Here is a 17,732-nt window from a genome sequence, read left to right on the forward strand (position 1 = left end):
AGTTTGGGGTCCCCTGCTGGAGCTGCTGCCCCCGCGACCCGATACCGGATAAGCGGTCGAAGATGGATGGATGGAAAACAAGGAGTAGAACTTTATGGATCAGCATCTACTTCATTATTGAAATATTTATATGCCTTTTTAAAGTAAAAAATTTGGACGGTGTTATTTTAATTGTACTGTAAACTGGCATTCATTCTCTAATTGGTGTTTTGACTGATTGCTCTGCGAGGGAACAATCGATCCATTTGGAACAGCCTACAGTACAAATAAAGACATAGCAGCTGCATCCAGAAAGACCACAATGTGTTGCCAAGTCTTACTGACTTGGGCCAAATAAATTAGTTTAATTAACTTAGGCAGCTACACTCTGGCATAATTGAACAACACCCTAGGCAAGTTCAAGATAAACTGTGCCTCGCTTGTAAAGTAGACATGAGCAGGCGGCAGCGACCGGGGGCAACCGGGGGCGGAGACAAAAAGCAACGGTCGAGGCGAACAGCTTTTACAGCCGTTACCAGCAGCCTTCAGCCTGAACAGGAAGTCACAGAAACACTCACATAGGTGAGTAAGGTCTGTTTCCGATTAATTTAAATGTTTTCAGACTCACATATTACGATTCAAAACCAATTATCCATGCATCTCAATGCATTTTGATGGAACAATTGTACATTTCCATGCGTGATTTAAAAAAGTATACATATAAATTTGAGTTTATTAGATTTTGACATGTACAGTATTTGTCACGTACAAGTTTTAATAATTTGTTATGTATTTGTATTGTATATATACATATATATATATGTGTGTGTCAGGCACACAGACAGACTGCTAGAATGCACAATTAAACCAAACTATGATTTCCGGGTAGAGATTGCAATGCCTGCTTTTATTACTGAGATAGACATGAGGCTGAGTCTCTATATTCTCTGTTGTGGTTTGGTAACACTTTTCATGCAGTGCAGAAAACAGAGAGTAATTACTAAGGGAATAAGTGAGGAACAAATCAGGAACAACATGATCATTAATGAGACCTCAATAAATAGTTCCTGAATAACTAAAATTGGGGATAAAGGTGGGTTGCCAGAGACATATTCATGATATTCATAGTAATGTGCTCATTCGTTCACTACTGACAATTTACGTACTCAAACAATTATAACTTTGTTGAAAAAGTGTGTTCACACTTGTATAAAACCAAATCAGTTTCAGCTAAAGTATCCATTAATCCAGCAGTAGACCTAAATATGTTTATCCATAACTACTGACCATAGATCACAGCCCTGATGGTCTGATCTGCCTTCCCTGAGACTGCAGTACAGGACAGACAGCAGTAAGATAGTGGCCCAATAAGATCCGGGTCATTCTGTACAATGACAGACAAGCTTCTTATTTGATTTCCTCTGGTCATTTGATTTCCTCTGCTTGATAGAAAGCATACTGTATCTGTGCATGTACCACTGTTATTGTTCAGAGATGGTAGAGTTGGCATAAGGGTGGTCTCTTGCTCTTTCTCTCTCTCTCTCTCTCTCTCTCTCACACACACACACACACACTTTTTCCCACTCTCTCTGCCTAATCTGTCCCTCTCTTTCCCTCCAGCCGCTCACATAACAAGATGAACATTTTCACTTTCTCTCCTTACTCAGAATACTCCCTCTAATCCTTCCATGGAACTGACTCACATTACAGAATTCTTCAGTTTAAGGCACTTTAATAGCATTAATATCTGCTTTTGACTCTTCAGCTGCAATAAACACCCCTTACATCTTAAGAAAGCCGCTTAAGAGCAAATGACATTGCGATTGTACCAATACAGAAACACACCACGGGTGAAAAACAGAATAACTCATTGTAACGAAGTAATCTACTTTTTATTAAATACATTGGCACCAGCCCGGCGCAGCCTGGCACATGGTGTACTGTAAACAGACACTGGTGGAGAATTTAGACAAGAAGCAGCCAGCTCCCTGCAGTCCTTCCTACCTACTCTCTCTGTGTGGAGGATTCCTGCAGATACGAGAAGAACACAAGTCCCTGCCACCTTCTGTGCCACCCGTGATGCCGCTGCAGTGACAACCAAGGTCAGCTCAAGAATGGCAGAGGGCTCCTGCATGGAGATAAGACTCACAAACATCTGAACCACTGCTCTTTTTCGAAGGAAAGAGAACCCTGTCCCTGAATTATTCAATAGGTCTCCCCCACCCTAAATAACAGCCAGTGAACATTGTTTGACATCCCAGATGAATAATTAAGGATTGACCTTTAGTTTCCATCAGAGGTGATGGTTAATAGCGCCACACTTTGTGGGTGAGGCTGGGAGACTATGTGAAGGTACTGTGCAGAAGAATGAGACATTTTCTTTATTAAAATCCGCCAAAGTCTTAGGCACAAGCAGTGATGCTAAGAAAAGAAACACTCCACGTCCCAGTGGGATGCATTGATATACAAAGATGTAGATGTGGCCTCTGTTGACTGTTCCTAAAGCACAGCCTGGAGCCATTCTTTGTCACTACGCCCGTGTTCTCTTAAGAATTGTATTGTAGTTTGTTTTGATTATGCCAGTTAAGAGCTTGTAGTCAGCTCTGTGAATCACAAATGATGTATTAACTCAAAGCCAATCACTCAGATGGCATCCACATCTGGTCTATTTCCTGTTTTGTTTTTCAATAAGGTAATGAATCACAGTACCCTGAACAGCACAAAATCTACACAGCATGGCCGAAATGTAAATGTTATAACCATGATAATACATTATTATTTTGATTGGCAGTATACTGTGTTGAGTCTTACCATTACTAAAATTAGTCTGTGTATCCAAAGCCTGTTATATCTTATTCCGTCCAGTGCAATAGAGCTCCATTGCTGTCCAAAAACTATTAGAAGCACATCAATTAGCCACAACATTGTTCCAGATGACATTTTTCTTTATTGCGGCGAACTTGAAAGTGTAGTTTATTCTGGATCAATTCCACATACTGTACACTATCTTGCTGCCCTAAATACTCACTAGCGCACAATATGTGTATTAATCAATAGCAAGGTTTGTTTTTAACATAAGAACATTTTCCGACCCATATGGTGTTTGATGTGAGAGAGAGAGCTTGATTCTGCAAAACGGTTTCTCTATGCAATATGTATGTTTTCGGATATGGATTTTTTTTGGTGGTATTTCACATTTTGATGTGCTAGTATAACTTTGTTACGAAAAAGAATATTTAAAACACTGTATAGAGTTTCACTCTAATTGATGCTACTCAGTTTTAACCTGTACCTGCAGTTTTGGGTTCACCTGAGTTCCTGCAGCTCCATCTGCCTGTGTGTCTCTGTGCTGGTTAGGCTGCTGCTATCATTTGCAGATACACATAAATGATGCATGATATTTAAAGACAACCTATATCAAGTGGACATGCTGTGGCTAATTTTGCTTACAAAATGTAATAATTACCCACAACAACTATTTGCCTATTTAAGGCTACACATGTTATTGATGTCAAGGATGATAATGTACCTCTATGCTCTGCTTCACATGCAAAGGATTATTGTTAGCAAAGCTGTTTCTTACACTTTAGATTATTCTCACTCTTTTATTTTTCATTAAAATACCCCCTGACAAACCTGGCAACAACTAGCTGGTGGAGAATTTAGCAACTAGTTTCCTCAGGAGTTGGTGGAGACCAAAACAGAGCTAAAAGAGAGTAAATATTTACCAGGTGGCCAAATGTGGAATTTAAATGTTGCTTTGTAACAGATAGATGTGTAAAAGGCACCTGTTTGCCAAGAGGTTCACCATATTAACTTAAAAGGGAACTATGTTAATATTGTGCTCACAACAGAGCTATAGACTTTAGACTTGTGAGTACCCTACTTGTTTTTATTGTTCCCCTGTGAGACTGGGATGGAAAAAGTACTACAATATTATACTCAAGTACATTTACCGGTACTTTAAGGATATTTTAATGAGCAAAAAGTGTAAAAACAAAAAGTATTTAGATAACAGTGGAAAGTAAGTCAGTTAAAATGTACTCTGACCAAACAAGACTGTGTTACACCTAATGCATAAATTGCATTTAATGTTGTTTTGTACAATTGTGGAACAACATCACGCCATGGAGCCCGCATGTCCAAACCAACAATAAATTCAGATTCTAACGGAGGGCACCTTGCAGCCTGCAGCATCGTTTATAAATATACAACCACCTTCCTCTATAGCCTTATTATAATTAACCAGACAAAAGGACAAAACTCAGACAAATACAAAAATGTCAATGCAGCAAGCATTATTAATGTCACATAAGGTAAATAACCTGCCAGAGCAGAATAAAACCAACGTGAAAAAAGGCAACGTGAAGATCTATAAACAAAACTCCACAACAGCTACAGCCATAGACTGTAAAATAATGGATGGAGCTTCCGAGTCTGAAAAGTAAAGCCAATGCGTAGGTGCCTTAAACCTGCATTCTATCTAACTTCCAGCAGGAGGCATCGCCACTGGCTGCACAAAGAAGCTGGCTTGCATAGAAGTCTATGGGACCCTCCTTTGAGCCAGGGTCACTTGATTTCACTTGATCTATTACTTTAGTAAACATTTTCATGATTAGCTGTCACAATTTGGGCTGGATTGCAACAATAACAAAATGGCATGGCAAAAAGACGTGAAGAAATGTCGAAACAGACGTACTATGAACATGGTTGTCATGTTGTATAGTTAACATGTTTTATGTTGATCAATAGATTTTCTACAAAGATACCAGAAAGTGAACATTGTGGGCGGACATCTAATCAGGGAAGGGAAGTCAGAAAGTATTCAATAAGTATTGAGAGACGGACCAACATATTGTTGGTTTTGGTCTTTTCATGGGCTTTGTTGTAACTGAGAAAATTATGGAATAACACCAGCCTAGTCCTCACAAAGCTCTCTTGATGTTTCTTACATACGACGTTTTGCACAAAATAGTGCTATTACTGGGTTGAGTCTATAAATCAAAATCTTCTTTAGAAAAGGTTATCACAGAGAAGGGGCTTCTGGTTGCTTCAATGTGTGAGGAAGAAAACCAGAGCTGCAGTACACCCGCCCTGCAGTGGCACTCTCAGGAGAGCGCTACTCTAAGGCGAGCACAGATTTCAGGTTTAAGTAAAGAGAGAGAGAAAGAGAGAGAGATCGGGTGCTGAAGACAGACCATATTTATAGCCAAGGATGGGAATAATTCATCGTGATCAAAGTGCAGATCATGCTCCATTCCATCAGAGAGCAGATGTGGCAGAATAAAAAGAGCACGCTTTCTCTCTGTCTGCTCTCTAGCGGCTTTCCAAATGGAAACACTGAGGCAAAGTTGTCTCTCTGAAGCCGCTTTGTGTTTGTCATCATATTGCTCTGCTCTCATATTCAGGTGGCTTCACTTAGAAGGAGAGTGATGCCTCTGAGGTGTAACATACAAGGAAAAGTGAAAAAAGAGGTCCCACATGCAACATGTCTTCTAATCAAAGCGGGTTGTGAATATCACATTCTGAGCTCTCAGCAGGAGGCCATGTACCTGCAGTCGTGTGCCATAAAGAACATACACATCGACCACTGTCTAACACACAGCTCCTGTACAAGCATGTAAATTCATTAACTCACAGAGTCAGAGGTCAGAGCTGACTGGCTGAATAAAAAGCTTCACCATTAATTCAGTTTGAGGTAACACTCAATTTTACTTGTTTTCTTTGTGTAATATTCCATGCAGCTTGGATTTTCTGCTTAATATTATCAGTGAACACCATTGTCGGTATTACGACCACACACATGTGCACCCAGCTCTCCACGCACACGTGCACACACACACACACATATACAAACACACGCCAGCTTCTTCTAGTCTCATTTTCTCTTCCACCCACACACAGACACAAACACATGCGCCTGTTTCTTTCTCTCTCTTTCATTTTATGCATCTCCAAACCTTTTTGCTTCTCTGTCACCCCTTCAATGCACACACACAGACACACACACACACACACACACACACACACACAAACACACACACACAGAGGAATACACAATCTCATGTACACATGCAAGCACAAGCGCACAAATGTACAAGCTCCTTCATCTTCTCTTTTATTTAGTGTCCCTCCCACACTTTTCTTTTTACTACTTCCATGCATTAACACACAGAAACACACACACAAACACACAGAGTTGCCTGTTTTATTCAGTCTCATTTTCTCTCTTTCTCTTTCATACCACCCTCTCCTTCACAATCACTGCTTTAACACTCATACACACATACCTACCTCTTTCTCTATGTCTTTTTGTTGTTTCTCTCATCCTGTCTCCTTCCTAAAATCATGTTCACACACACACACACACTAGTCCAGCTTCCCTTACTCCCAGCTGGGCTTGGACAGCTCTCTTCCTCTGGCCTCTCTGGGCCATCTGGAGTGCAATGTCCCTGCTCCGTTGGTCCCCTGCCAGCCTCTGAGCCTCCCAGGATGAACACAGCATCTTCAAGCACAATTTGTACGCGTCAAAGCTCTGCTGTGTGTCCAGTGACCCAGCTGAGTGAAGTCATTGAGTCTTGAATTTCCCACCTCAAAGGAGCCTCATTCTGCTTTGAGGACACCTGCGCTCGTCATTTCTCTAGATGGAGGGTGGAACTATAATTGATTAAAGCCACTGAGCAACCTTACTCGCAATTATAGCTCTGTTCATGATCTACTGGTGGGTTTGTCTCTGCGTAAGGAGTGAATAGCAAAATCTGGCACAAAGGTTAAGTACCTCAACAAGCCTTTCGGGTAAAAAACACACCTGCATTCTGCAGAAATTACAAATTGTAGCTGGGTTGATAAAGAAAATCACACTTCCTCTAGAACAGGTGTGTAAGACTCAAATGATTGTAAATGCACACTGACAGGGATTCTTGTATGAACAACATACAATCTTCAAAATAGCAGTGGAATCTAAGAAAGCTGCATTCAATAATGTTAGCTCCTCTGATTCTATAGTGATATATAGTTATATAATCCTTTATAATAAGGTGTCAAAGACAGGATGTATTTAAGCCACCAACGTGCAAACTTGTCTATTGCAGCTTTAGGCTCTGCAGTCTCCCACAAGCACACAAAGTTTGGAGCTAAGGGACTTCACTGACTGACACACATAATATCAAATATATTTCAACACAGAGGACGAGAAAAACATACCTTTTGAATTAAGTCGTGCCCTTCTGAAATTAATCGTAACTTGATTAAAGTCATTCAGCCACAAGTTTCCCACCTCAAAGGGGCCTTGTTCGGCTTTGATGACACCCACGCTCCCTCTCAGCTCGACAGGGTAATTAATTAGAGCAAGGAAGTCACAGTACTAGCAATTACAACATTGTTTAAGATCTTCTAGATCTTAAACAATCAATTTTCCTAACTGGCCACCAACATACATAGGCCTAGCCTAAGGAAAACTAAAAAGGAAATGTTGTGTTTGTTGCACATAGTAATATTTCCAAACGTTTTTATTGCATAATCATTTAACTACATTTCATTGGTTTGCCTTTACTCTGATTTCTTCAGACAGCACTCTGGAAGCACGTAGAGTTTTTAAGTCACTACAAAGCTGTAGATTGTGTTCAGAAAGCTGGAGCTAAATCCTTTGCGCTATAAAAGTGGCATAACCTCAAATATATGCCTGAGGCCTGTTGGCGTGCAGTGGCTGTTTTTATAGTCGAGTGAACACACCAATCCTATGTGACACAGGACAACAGCACACACAATCTGTGTCCTGATCTTTTCTGTTTTCTTACTGCACTCCAGCCACAGGTTTGTCAGGCTAGAAAAAAATAAAATAAATAAGCTGTAGAATGGATCACTGACCCTCATCATTAATTTAAAAAGTGTTTTTTGTTTAAGACTATAAACATGACTTGATTTTGCAGGCCTGGGAACCACTAGCAAAGCTTTACCAGACGGATGTGTGCTGCATGAAGTTATCAGGTACCAGCAGGCAGAAGATTTAGAGACCAACCCAAAGCGCTGGCTCCCTCAGTCACTGCTCCAATACATTGAGTCTCTGCTGCTCAAAACAGTGCCAAGATCAAGCATGGAATGTATTTTAAAAACAAGTATAGTTGCATATTTAAAAGTCACTCCAACAATGAATCAGATCTTCTTTGTTATATGATATGAACCAATGCGAAACCACAGAAAAAAAAACTTGGTTCACAGTCAGAACACAACAGGTAAGTATGTCTCTTTGCAATGACTCCACAGTCGTTTCACAATGAATTATATTTGAATTCAAAGTGAGTAAACACTGCATAGCCGTGTGCACTGTAACCTAAAAGCATACATACAGAGAACAGAGAAAAGACAAGCACTGCCTTCACACTCAAACTTTGGCGACAAAAGGTTTAGAGCCACAGCAGGAAGGAAATATAACTTGGGGTGGGGGAGCAGCTAAATGAACACCAAAGGACAATTTTGTAAATCCAAATACTTAACAATGGCAAGCACAGTGAAATCAACAGGAAATATCTGTAATACCTATTGGTCCACACTTTGTCAATACTTCTAGCAGGCAAAGCTAAACCAACCTTCAGAGTGATTGATACTGTAACTTTGTAGAGAAAATCGACATCAAACTTGAAACACATGCAGATACGTAGGACAACCCCCAAAGACACTGAACTGGCTGAGTGGACGCTGTTGTCTTAGTTTAGAGGCTGTAGTACAATATCTCAGAGTCATGACTTTAAACAACAGATTTGCGTTTTACCGTACAACACATCGGATTGGACTTACCTTACTGAAGCTGCCAAATAACACTGATACTCAGAAGCAGGTGAGCGAAGTGAGAGCGTCTCCCTCTTCTTCACTAGTTGATCCGCCAAGTCTTTCTGTTTCAGCACTACGAACAGCGCGTCCTCCTCTTATGGGTGCGACGATGCAAGTTAAAGGTTGACGCTGTGAACGCATCAACTGCGCAGACCGAGACCACGTCTCCTTCAAGTTTGATGGCACCTCGCTGATGCTTTGGCTGTAGAAAACATGATGTTGATGCTTTTAGAACGAGTATGGCCAATCACAAAGCCTCTCACTCTTTTCTTGCATCTTTGCGCATCCCCAAAGAGTCTCCTAGGACCGCGGTTCCTTTCTGCCTCGGGGCGGGCACGGCTGCTGAAATAGTGACTTTAAGACTGGCTTCTCCTGCTATTGGGGCGCTTCTTCATTTGCAGGGCTCTCTTTGTCTTGTCAAGGCGATGCTGATCCTGATAAAGATGGGGCTGTGTATTTCCTCCCGCGCATCGACTCAGTGCGGAAGCGGCGGAGCAGTGGGAGCCGGGAGCAGGAGGAGTGTCTTTTACGGTCTGAGTTTATTAAAGACTCTTCTAATATGGATGAGCTCCGTGTCTCATCCTTATTATACTAAACCGTGTTTTCTTGCCAAATGGCGGGGCGCGCTGCAAGTGCACACTAACTCGTGCACTGCTATTAAGAATTCAACTGAGATACAATATAGATCTGCTTTTATCAGAGATGTGAGGCAGAGATATAGCAACGTCATTAATTCATTAATTATGAATTAGGTATTCATTAGGATTTTTAAAACACTGTCACTGTGTGTGTGTGTGTTTGTGTGTGTGTGTGTGTGTGTGTGTGTGGGGGGGGGGGGTTATGAATGTCTGTGTTTGTGCCTAAGAATGACTTTCAGACTTAGAACTAATTGATTGGGCACAACATCTCGATTGATCCCAACATGGGTGTCTCCAATTTGTTTCCACTAGAGCTGCAATTAGCAGTTTTTAGTAAATGGATTTCTGCTTACATACAGGTCAGGAAGTTAGTAGTAGAACTAGAGTCAAGTCCCACCATGCATATGTGGGGACATGTTTGCAGTATCTTTTTCAAGCCAACTATATTTAGCCTCAGAGTCAGATTGCATTTGCCAAACTATTCTAGTTCAGCTGTTGTGGAGGAGACAGAGACACAAAAATAAACATGTACAGGTGTTTGGGTCCACCTGCTACAAGTGTTACGCCTCAGACAAAACTGCTGGCATGTGCACTACTGAGCTCAATGTGATAGTGATTTTGAGGTCCCGTCAGTCTGTGTCAAAGTGTTTATGTCAAAGTGCCAGTGCCACTTCAACACATTGGTCTTATTCTGGTGTAAAATATATCAGCGCCCATCTAATGAACAGCAGCCTAAGAAAGAAAGCTAACACAACACAGTTAACTCCTGTGCTGATTTAAACTAAAAGGGTCATTTTCTCTGAGAAACAAATGCATAAAAAAAAAAGTAGAGCTTAATGAAAATTGAAAAGGCCTTGTGGGAAGGTAATCAACAGCCAGTGGATGTGCATAATTCATCTCAGACTATTTCGTAACGCCCTGCGGAACGGCTTTCCTAACCTGTTTTTTTCATCTGAAAATCTCTAAATATTGGCAATCTGCACTGCGCAAGAGGCAGGCGGTTCACTTGGATCAGCTGTAGCAGTATTCTTTTCAGTCATGTTTCCTAAGTGACAGCTAGAACAGGTAAACACTTCAATCTAGAACCCTTGGGAAAGTCTGTCGTAGAATTTGGCAAGGACTTATTTAAATTTCAAACTGCCAGGCATGCGTGTCTATTATCTGGCATGAGCAACTAGAGTTGGACAGAGTTGATGTAGTATTTAATTATCGTTATTCCAAACTGCTATGTTTACAAGTAGTTATTTTTTTTCATTTTGAAAAAGATACAGATCACAGACATTGGTGTTCATGTTCAGCTGTAACTGTATATAAAAATTAGAGACATGTTGCAAATGTAACAGAATGTCCACAATGTTTATGTTGAAATTAATAGTCTTTGCATGTATTTGGATTTTTGTCAGTAGCTGGTCTTATTTCAGGGTGTGGCTGCTGAGAAACATCCAGGGCTTCGGCACAGTTGACACACACACACATGCTCCTCCTGACTTGAGCACACCCCCCTCTGCTGGTGTTGGGCAGCAAAGAAAAAACAACAACCTCTCAGCTTTGTTTGGCTGCAGGGACTCTGGGTACAAGTCCAAGAACACTAATTCAGACCCACAGGAAGGCTTTGCTATCCACTGCAGCACAAACAGGGTTTATTGTGGATCCTTTTTAATTCACAAAGCTGCTGCATGTAAGTGGGACAAAACATCGCCCAAGTCCTGAAGATCTAAGAGGCACCAGCACAGCAGCTGCAGCACGTCTCTACTGGGACTTTGGGCCATTCACTGCTTGTGGTATCAGCAGACCTGACAAGAAAATGTGCTGAAAATCATCAATTTTGCCTGTTTTGCGTCAGAAATTGTGGGGAATCTGTGTATGTGCTTTTAAATGTGCATCACTTATAATACTGAGTGTTTTCCTCACAAATAAGATACACTTCGGGATTGATTACCTCAGAATGCTTTATTGTACTCTTAAATATGATGAAGTGTCCGTGTGATATTTCTTAAATAAAAACATCTAATCTTGCCCGGTTATTAACATCCAAGCTATTTAAAGGTGATGAATAATTATCTCATTTTATGAGCAAGATCAGTGAGATGTCTATTTTTGTGTTTTGACGACTTTGTTCAAGAAACAAAGTCTGAAAGTCGACGGCATCATTTACCAGTGTTCACGTCCAAAGTACTTTAATGAACATGTAGTCTGTTGGACAGCTAGCTACTGATGGATTTTGGAGGTTGTGAGTCTTGACACAATTCCATGGCCAAAAGACAAACAACCCCCTCATGGCACACTCATCAGTTCCATCCTCTCACTGCTCATCGCTCATCCAACTCTGGCATCTGGTGTTACTCCTAATCAATAGTGTAGGGATCCAAAGTCTGCCCAGAGAAAACAGGTACCAATAACTGTATATAGCAGCACCCACAGAATATTGTTTATGTCATGGGAATGGGTTTTTTTCCAAGCTGAACTGAAGGTTTCATGTTTTTCACCATACAGTACATGGGTGTTATTATGCAAAAAACAAAAAAACGTGCAGGATAGTGCAAGTGAAATGTTCATTGGTTTGAAAAACAGCATTTGTGTTTTCCTTGCTTAAAAATCAGCCAAAAACCTCCATATGTTCTCAACATCTGGCCAACTTCATTGCTGTTACTTTAAATTTATTCGAATGTTCACGCTAAATTCATTTTTATCTCTATCTGTCTACTCTCTGCATTAACCTGTGGACGAATTTGTAAGTTATGGATCTCAAGTAATGAATGATTCATTATATTTTGACACAAACTGTACCCCGAGGTCCAACGTTGCCTCATATAATCTTCCTCAAACTTATTACAGTCTCAGCAATGGCATAACTCTGCCATGCTCTAAATTGCTCTTAGAGCCCAGCTGCCCTTTGATTGATAATGATAAATGGGCAACTGTTTAATATATTACACTGACCAGAATAAAACCTGAATTATCCATCTGCAGGCTGTTTCATTCTTTGGTATTGACTGGTACACAGCATACAAATGTCTCTAATTTCAACACAAGTCAACGCCTCAAAGGTTCATTGTGTTTTCACCATGGTTGGTAAGAATTCTGCTACAGTGGTGATTTATGAAATAGATGCCACAGAAAAGAAAGATTTGACTTGCTAAGAAATTGAGGGCATCAGGCTTTTATAACTGCAATGTGTTCAACATGAAAAATAAGTAAAGTAAGGGCAAAATATAGCACTGCAGAAGTCTACACGGTTGGCACGTCGCACTGCAAAGAAAGACCACAACAAACACTGCACAGAAGCACCATGTCATTAGATTCGGTTGAGAGGGCCTGTAATATAGTTTCCTCATAGACACAGTACAAACATTGTGTGATAGTGATCAAACTTGAAGTACTACAAATAGAGGCAAACAAGCATCTGGTTTCAGTGATTTCCTTGTACCCATCTCTGCTGCACAAAAACTCACTGATTCTTGTTCCGGTACTGTTCTGATGAAGATGAATGCATTTGCGCTGTGCCTCATTTGAGGTTTCCAGAGATGGTGCACTAAGTTGGAGTCAGGCCTTGATCAATTGATAAGCAAGTCACCACGAGGTTAGCCAATCCCTTGTCTGAGTACTCTGGTATAAGGGTTTGGACAAAAAGCATTAGGCCAAGCATGAAGATGTGTAGGATGGGACAAACCATAGGCAGTACATTTCACTCTCTATATGCCAATTATCTGTAAATACTCAGACAGACAGCTCAGGGTAATGTTTAAAAATGCATGCAAAGTCAACCGACTGTGCTGTGGGTAACTGTGTTGTTGCCTGTGAAGTGTTTTTATGCCGTTTTATCTTTTCTTTTTGTTGTTGTTGCACAGCCTCGTTTCCTTTTAACTTCAGATATTTTTGTCTGGCCTCTTTTGTCAGGAAAGAAAATAAACCACCTCTGTGACTCTAAGCATTGGTATCTGTTTCAGAGCACCTGTCTGCAGACTAGGGGATGCGCTTTGGAATGGCTTTATTTGGGTTCGGAGGATTCATGTTTGTGTCAGGACCACAGGATGACCTGTCTCTTCCAGAGACGTGTAAAGTGATGAGTTGTGACTTTACTTGTCCGGCAGTCATATATTTGACTTCAGTATCTGCCAGGTTCTGCTGCCTCCTGGCTACAAATTCGCTATAGTTCAGGAGAAGAACGAACATTGAAAATGAACATTAAATATTGATTTCAGCCATCGGTGGCTGGGCCCTAATTTTTATTGGTTGTGATGTGTGTTGTGTTTTTGTACTAAACCCTAATCCTAGCTGCATAGAGACCAATGTGTTTTAAATGGGATGGTCAAAGCATAGTGCTGATGGTACAAACAACAGTTGCTTAGTTCCAGACAGATTTCACCCCCAAAATTAAGATACTACAGTGAAAACATTACGGGACAGCTAACTTTACTTAGAATTAAGGGTTGGGTTGGGAACCAGAGGGTTGTTGGTTCAAGTCCCCATACGGACCAAAGTACAGAGTGTGGATTGGTAACTGGAGAGATGCCAATTCACCTGTTGGGCCCTACAAGGTGGTGTGGAGCAAGGCACCAACCCCCCACACCAGCACCACCTTTTCTTATACCGAAGACCATTACTAAACTCTCTATGGGTGCAGGTTTACATATACTTACAGATCCTTTACAGTCTTTGTCTTTTTCATAACTTCAAGAACAGATTTAGAGAACCTCATCATATTTCAGCCGGATATTGAACAGAGCATAAATATCTAACACAGCAGAGTTCTGGCATGAGTGCCAGCGGACTTAGTGAATCTCTGGTGAATTCTATGTTTGAAGCAGCTGTGGAGCAACACGTGCTCACTGCCAAAGGGAGCATTTTCATACCGCACTGCAGCACCCGTCTGCCGGGCCTCTGCATAGCATCACCTTAAATCACATTCTGTCTGATCAGCGTAACACACGTGCTGTAAGAAGCAACAGCCTGGGATTGTTTTTTTTTAAATTGCAGTCTTGTTCCAAAGTAGATTAGGAGGTGTCTAAAAGCTGAAAAATATTAGGTAATGTAAGATAGAAGTACTTTTTTGTTTTGTTTACAAAAATGTAACTTTTTGCTACACATTTAAAATACCATATGTATGTAGCCTATACTTTTAGAGTAATGTTGCATGGAAATGATATACCATGTGACCTCATATTTACCTGTTCACCCTTTACACCCAGGCTTTCATTTTAGCTGCCACTCTATAAATGGCTTTTAGATCAAGTGCACCTCAGGCTTTCCTGCTGGCATTACCTGTAGCTCATTCTTTTTTTTCATGTCAAGGGCATTTTGCCCATGTCACAGCAGGTTGTGGAGAGGCTTCTAGCACAACCCCCAAACTGCCTAATGAGCCCAAAGGATCCACAGGGCATGTTAAAAGCACTATAGGGCAGACGTGGTACTCAAGTCAGCTTCTTGCCCTGTCTAAGAGCATTATTTTAGCTCTTTCTAATGTACTCTAGGGCTCAAACTGCACGACTGACCTGACCCAAATGAAACCATTCGATCCTTTCAACTCTCCCCATGGAACCCAACAACAAGTCGTGTTTGGAAAGACATGGTTGTGCTTCTTCCAAACTCACTGAAGTATTTATGCTCTCTACCGCAATATCAGTTCTGTATCTTTGTCATTGGTGTATGGTCAATTGCGTTGATTCCGTGTTAAGCAACTGAAAATGCAGGTTTCAACAAAAACACTGCTAACTGCTCCCTTTGGTGAGGGAAATGCCGCTGTAAGTCGAAATGAGCAGTGTTGTTCCCATTGCGTGCACAATGCAGCCAGCCACACCCACTGAAGTGCCTGCTGTTATAATCTCGACTGTGAAACCTCAAGAGAGTGTGAATACATGGTAGATTAAACAAAGTGCTTACTGCAGACTGCATGAGATTTACAAAGTGATTGTCACCTGTGCAGTAAATGGATTCAGTGTTAATTAGAGCTAAGTTTATGGAATTATCTGTGGGGGGTGCCTTTAGCAGATTTTCCTTCTTGCTTTGGAAAAAAAACTAATTTAAACTTGTCTGTGAAGGTTTTGGTCATCCACGTCATAGTATCCAGGGAGGGTAAATTCAAGGGAAACTGGACTTGGTTTAGGTTCTTGAAGACGTTTTGTCTCTCATTTTAGAGACTGGTGGAGATGGTAGAGAAACCCTGCTATTTGACCTCTGTGGGGTCATTGTTAAGATCGATGCCACTTTTGTTCATCTGTCATTATGGTGTGGGACTAAATGACTAGTCGTTGAAGACATCCAAGGCCAAGTCTAAAAGACCAACCTTGGCTTTCTCAAGCATTTGCTCAGTTTCCTGGAGAGAGATAAATGACATAATTGTAAGTGGGGGATGAACCTTCTCCCCTGTTAACCAACGGTTTCTCTATTCGGGTGTAAATGGCTTCCTTGACTAACCTTGGTTTACCCTCTTACGTGCTTCTGCTCAATTTTTAATTTTCTTCAGTACTACGTCCGGGTTTGCAGTATATTTGCCACTTTAACCGTCTGTTCAGTGAGCAGAGGGAGTGGCTGAGAACAATGCTGTTAAACTATCTGCTAGTTTGAGTTGTAGTTCCGTAATGACGGCGGAGAAAGATGCAAGCAAGTTTTGTTGGCAGCCATGATGTTGTGGCCTTCCTCCCCACGGGGTTCGGGAAAAGTTAGATTTTCCAGATCGCTCTGTTAGTGGTGAAGGAGTTGGCAAAGGAGAACGCTAGCAATGCCAAGCTGACGTAAACTTCTAAACATTAGCAATTGGTTGTGGCAGATCCATAGTGGCTCTGGGTAGATCCAATAACACTTGGCAATGGAGAGTGGCCAGACTCTCTGCAAAAATGAACTGTGTGAGATTCTGGTAGGACCAGGCTATTGACTTACACCCCTCTCAAACCATCCATCCTCACTGTCTCAAATGTATACCTTGTTGTCCACAAAAAATTGAGCTTTATCTTTCCGATGCTGTATATACTTGGCACTGTATGGTGCATCAGATCTAACCCACACGATACTGTAATACTGTTGTCTGAGTTCAGCGAGTAGTCCTATCAGGGCTAAAATTTGACACCGGATGGGTTGATCGTAAAGTACAGCTCTTTCAAGCTGCAGAGTAGAGTTTGCTTCCTGGTGAAAAGAAAAGACCCAGGTGTTCATTGGAAGTGTTGTGATCCTATCCATGATATTTTTCCTAAACTTAACTGGCTGTTATGGTGCCTACACTTTACTGTTGTGTTTACATTTTGCCACCTAAATCACGGAGCGCTGTAGCCGACGTCCTGCGACCAGCCGGCAGTCACTTGAGATATCAAACGTATCGGGGTGTATTGCTCTGGAACATCCTATTATTATGGTCACAGGTTGTCATTTGTTCTGTTGAGTTGTTGCCAAATGTCAAGAAGGCGAGTCTTACCCTATATAAACCTGTCAGAGGGCAGGCAACGAAGACAGGAAAGGAAAAAGAGGAGAATGGCGTGCTGTTGAGATTGTGATGGACAATGAATGACAACCCTCATCCCTGAAGTATTTTTTTTTCTTCCTACGGGCGTTTACTTGTTACCCTAAACGAACTGAACCCCGTGATGAATTGTGGATGGTTGGTGACAAAAGAACAGGGCTGCCGCCATGGGAAAAGAAGTGGAGTGACCGCGGACAAATGAGTCAAGCTCATCAGGTTTCAGCTAAGCCCTGCATATTGTTGTTAGAAATTAATTATTGCCTAATAATTAATAAATATTAATATTGATAATGATATTGCTACTAATAATTATAATACCTTTTCATTTCTGGTCACCTTGTTTAGCACTTAAGGTCACCTTACAGTTTAAACAAGCAAAATACTGACACTGATGGGGTGTTAGTAGATGGCACAACCATAAGGCTTGTGATCCTTACATCCCATAGACCTAACAACTAATTATTTTACCAGTAAAACCTGTGTTGTGACAGTATTCTGTGCCGGATACGTCTCCATTAAAAGTGGATGCTACCCCTCCATCCCCAGGTGATGTTTTACTATTAATGAAACAGGCTACTGACTGAGTTTCTCAATACATTGAGTGCTCATTTTGGACTGTGAACACATCACAGCATTAACATTGGTAGTGCATTGAAACATTACAAAACATTAAAAGAGTACTTTACCAATTTGTCATTGCGCTCATATCATTTCTTTGAACCCACTATGGACAGCTTTGTTTTTTAAATTATCTACCTCTGGAAGTGCCATTAATTGATTTATTTATATACTTGTTTATTATTTATTTGATTTACTGTGGCTGTAGTTTTGTTTTAAAT

The 17,732-nt window shown here is 41.0% G+C and overlaps 1 protein-coding gene across 2 annotated transcripts in view; it reads right to left on the reverse strand.

The window, feature by feature from the left end:
- Positions 1–9,491, reverse strand: part of LOC117945296 (carbohydrate sulfotransferase 8-like) — a 162,270-nt gene extending 152,779 nt beyond the window's left edge. Inside the window, exon 1 of one of the 2 annotated variants that reach the window (XM_034872714.1) lies at positions 8,773–9,491. The gene's annotated coding sequence lies outside the window, so the exon portion shown is untranslated. Of the gene's footprint in view, positions 1–6,367; positions 6,837–8,772 lie in introns of those variants that run through there. The other variant, XM_034872724.1, reaches the window with a different exon arrangement.
- Positions 9,492–17,732: the final 8,241 nt, after the last annotated feature.

The sequence above is a fragment of the Etheostoma cragini genome, chromosome 1 (genome assembly GCF_013103735.1).
Source record: "Etheostoma cragini isolate CJK2018 chromosome 1, CSU_Ecrag_1.0, whole genome shotgun sequence".
Taxonomy (NCBI): domain Eukaryota; kingdom Metazoa; phylum Chordata; class Actinopteri; order Perciformes; family Percidae; genus Etheostoma; species Etheostoma cragini.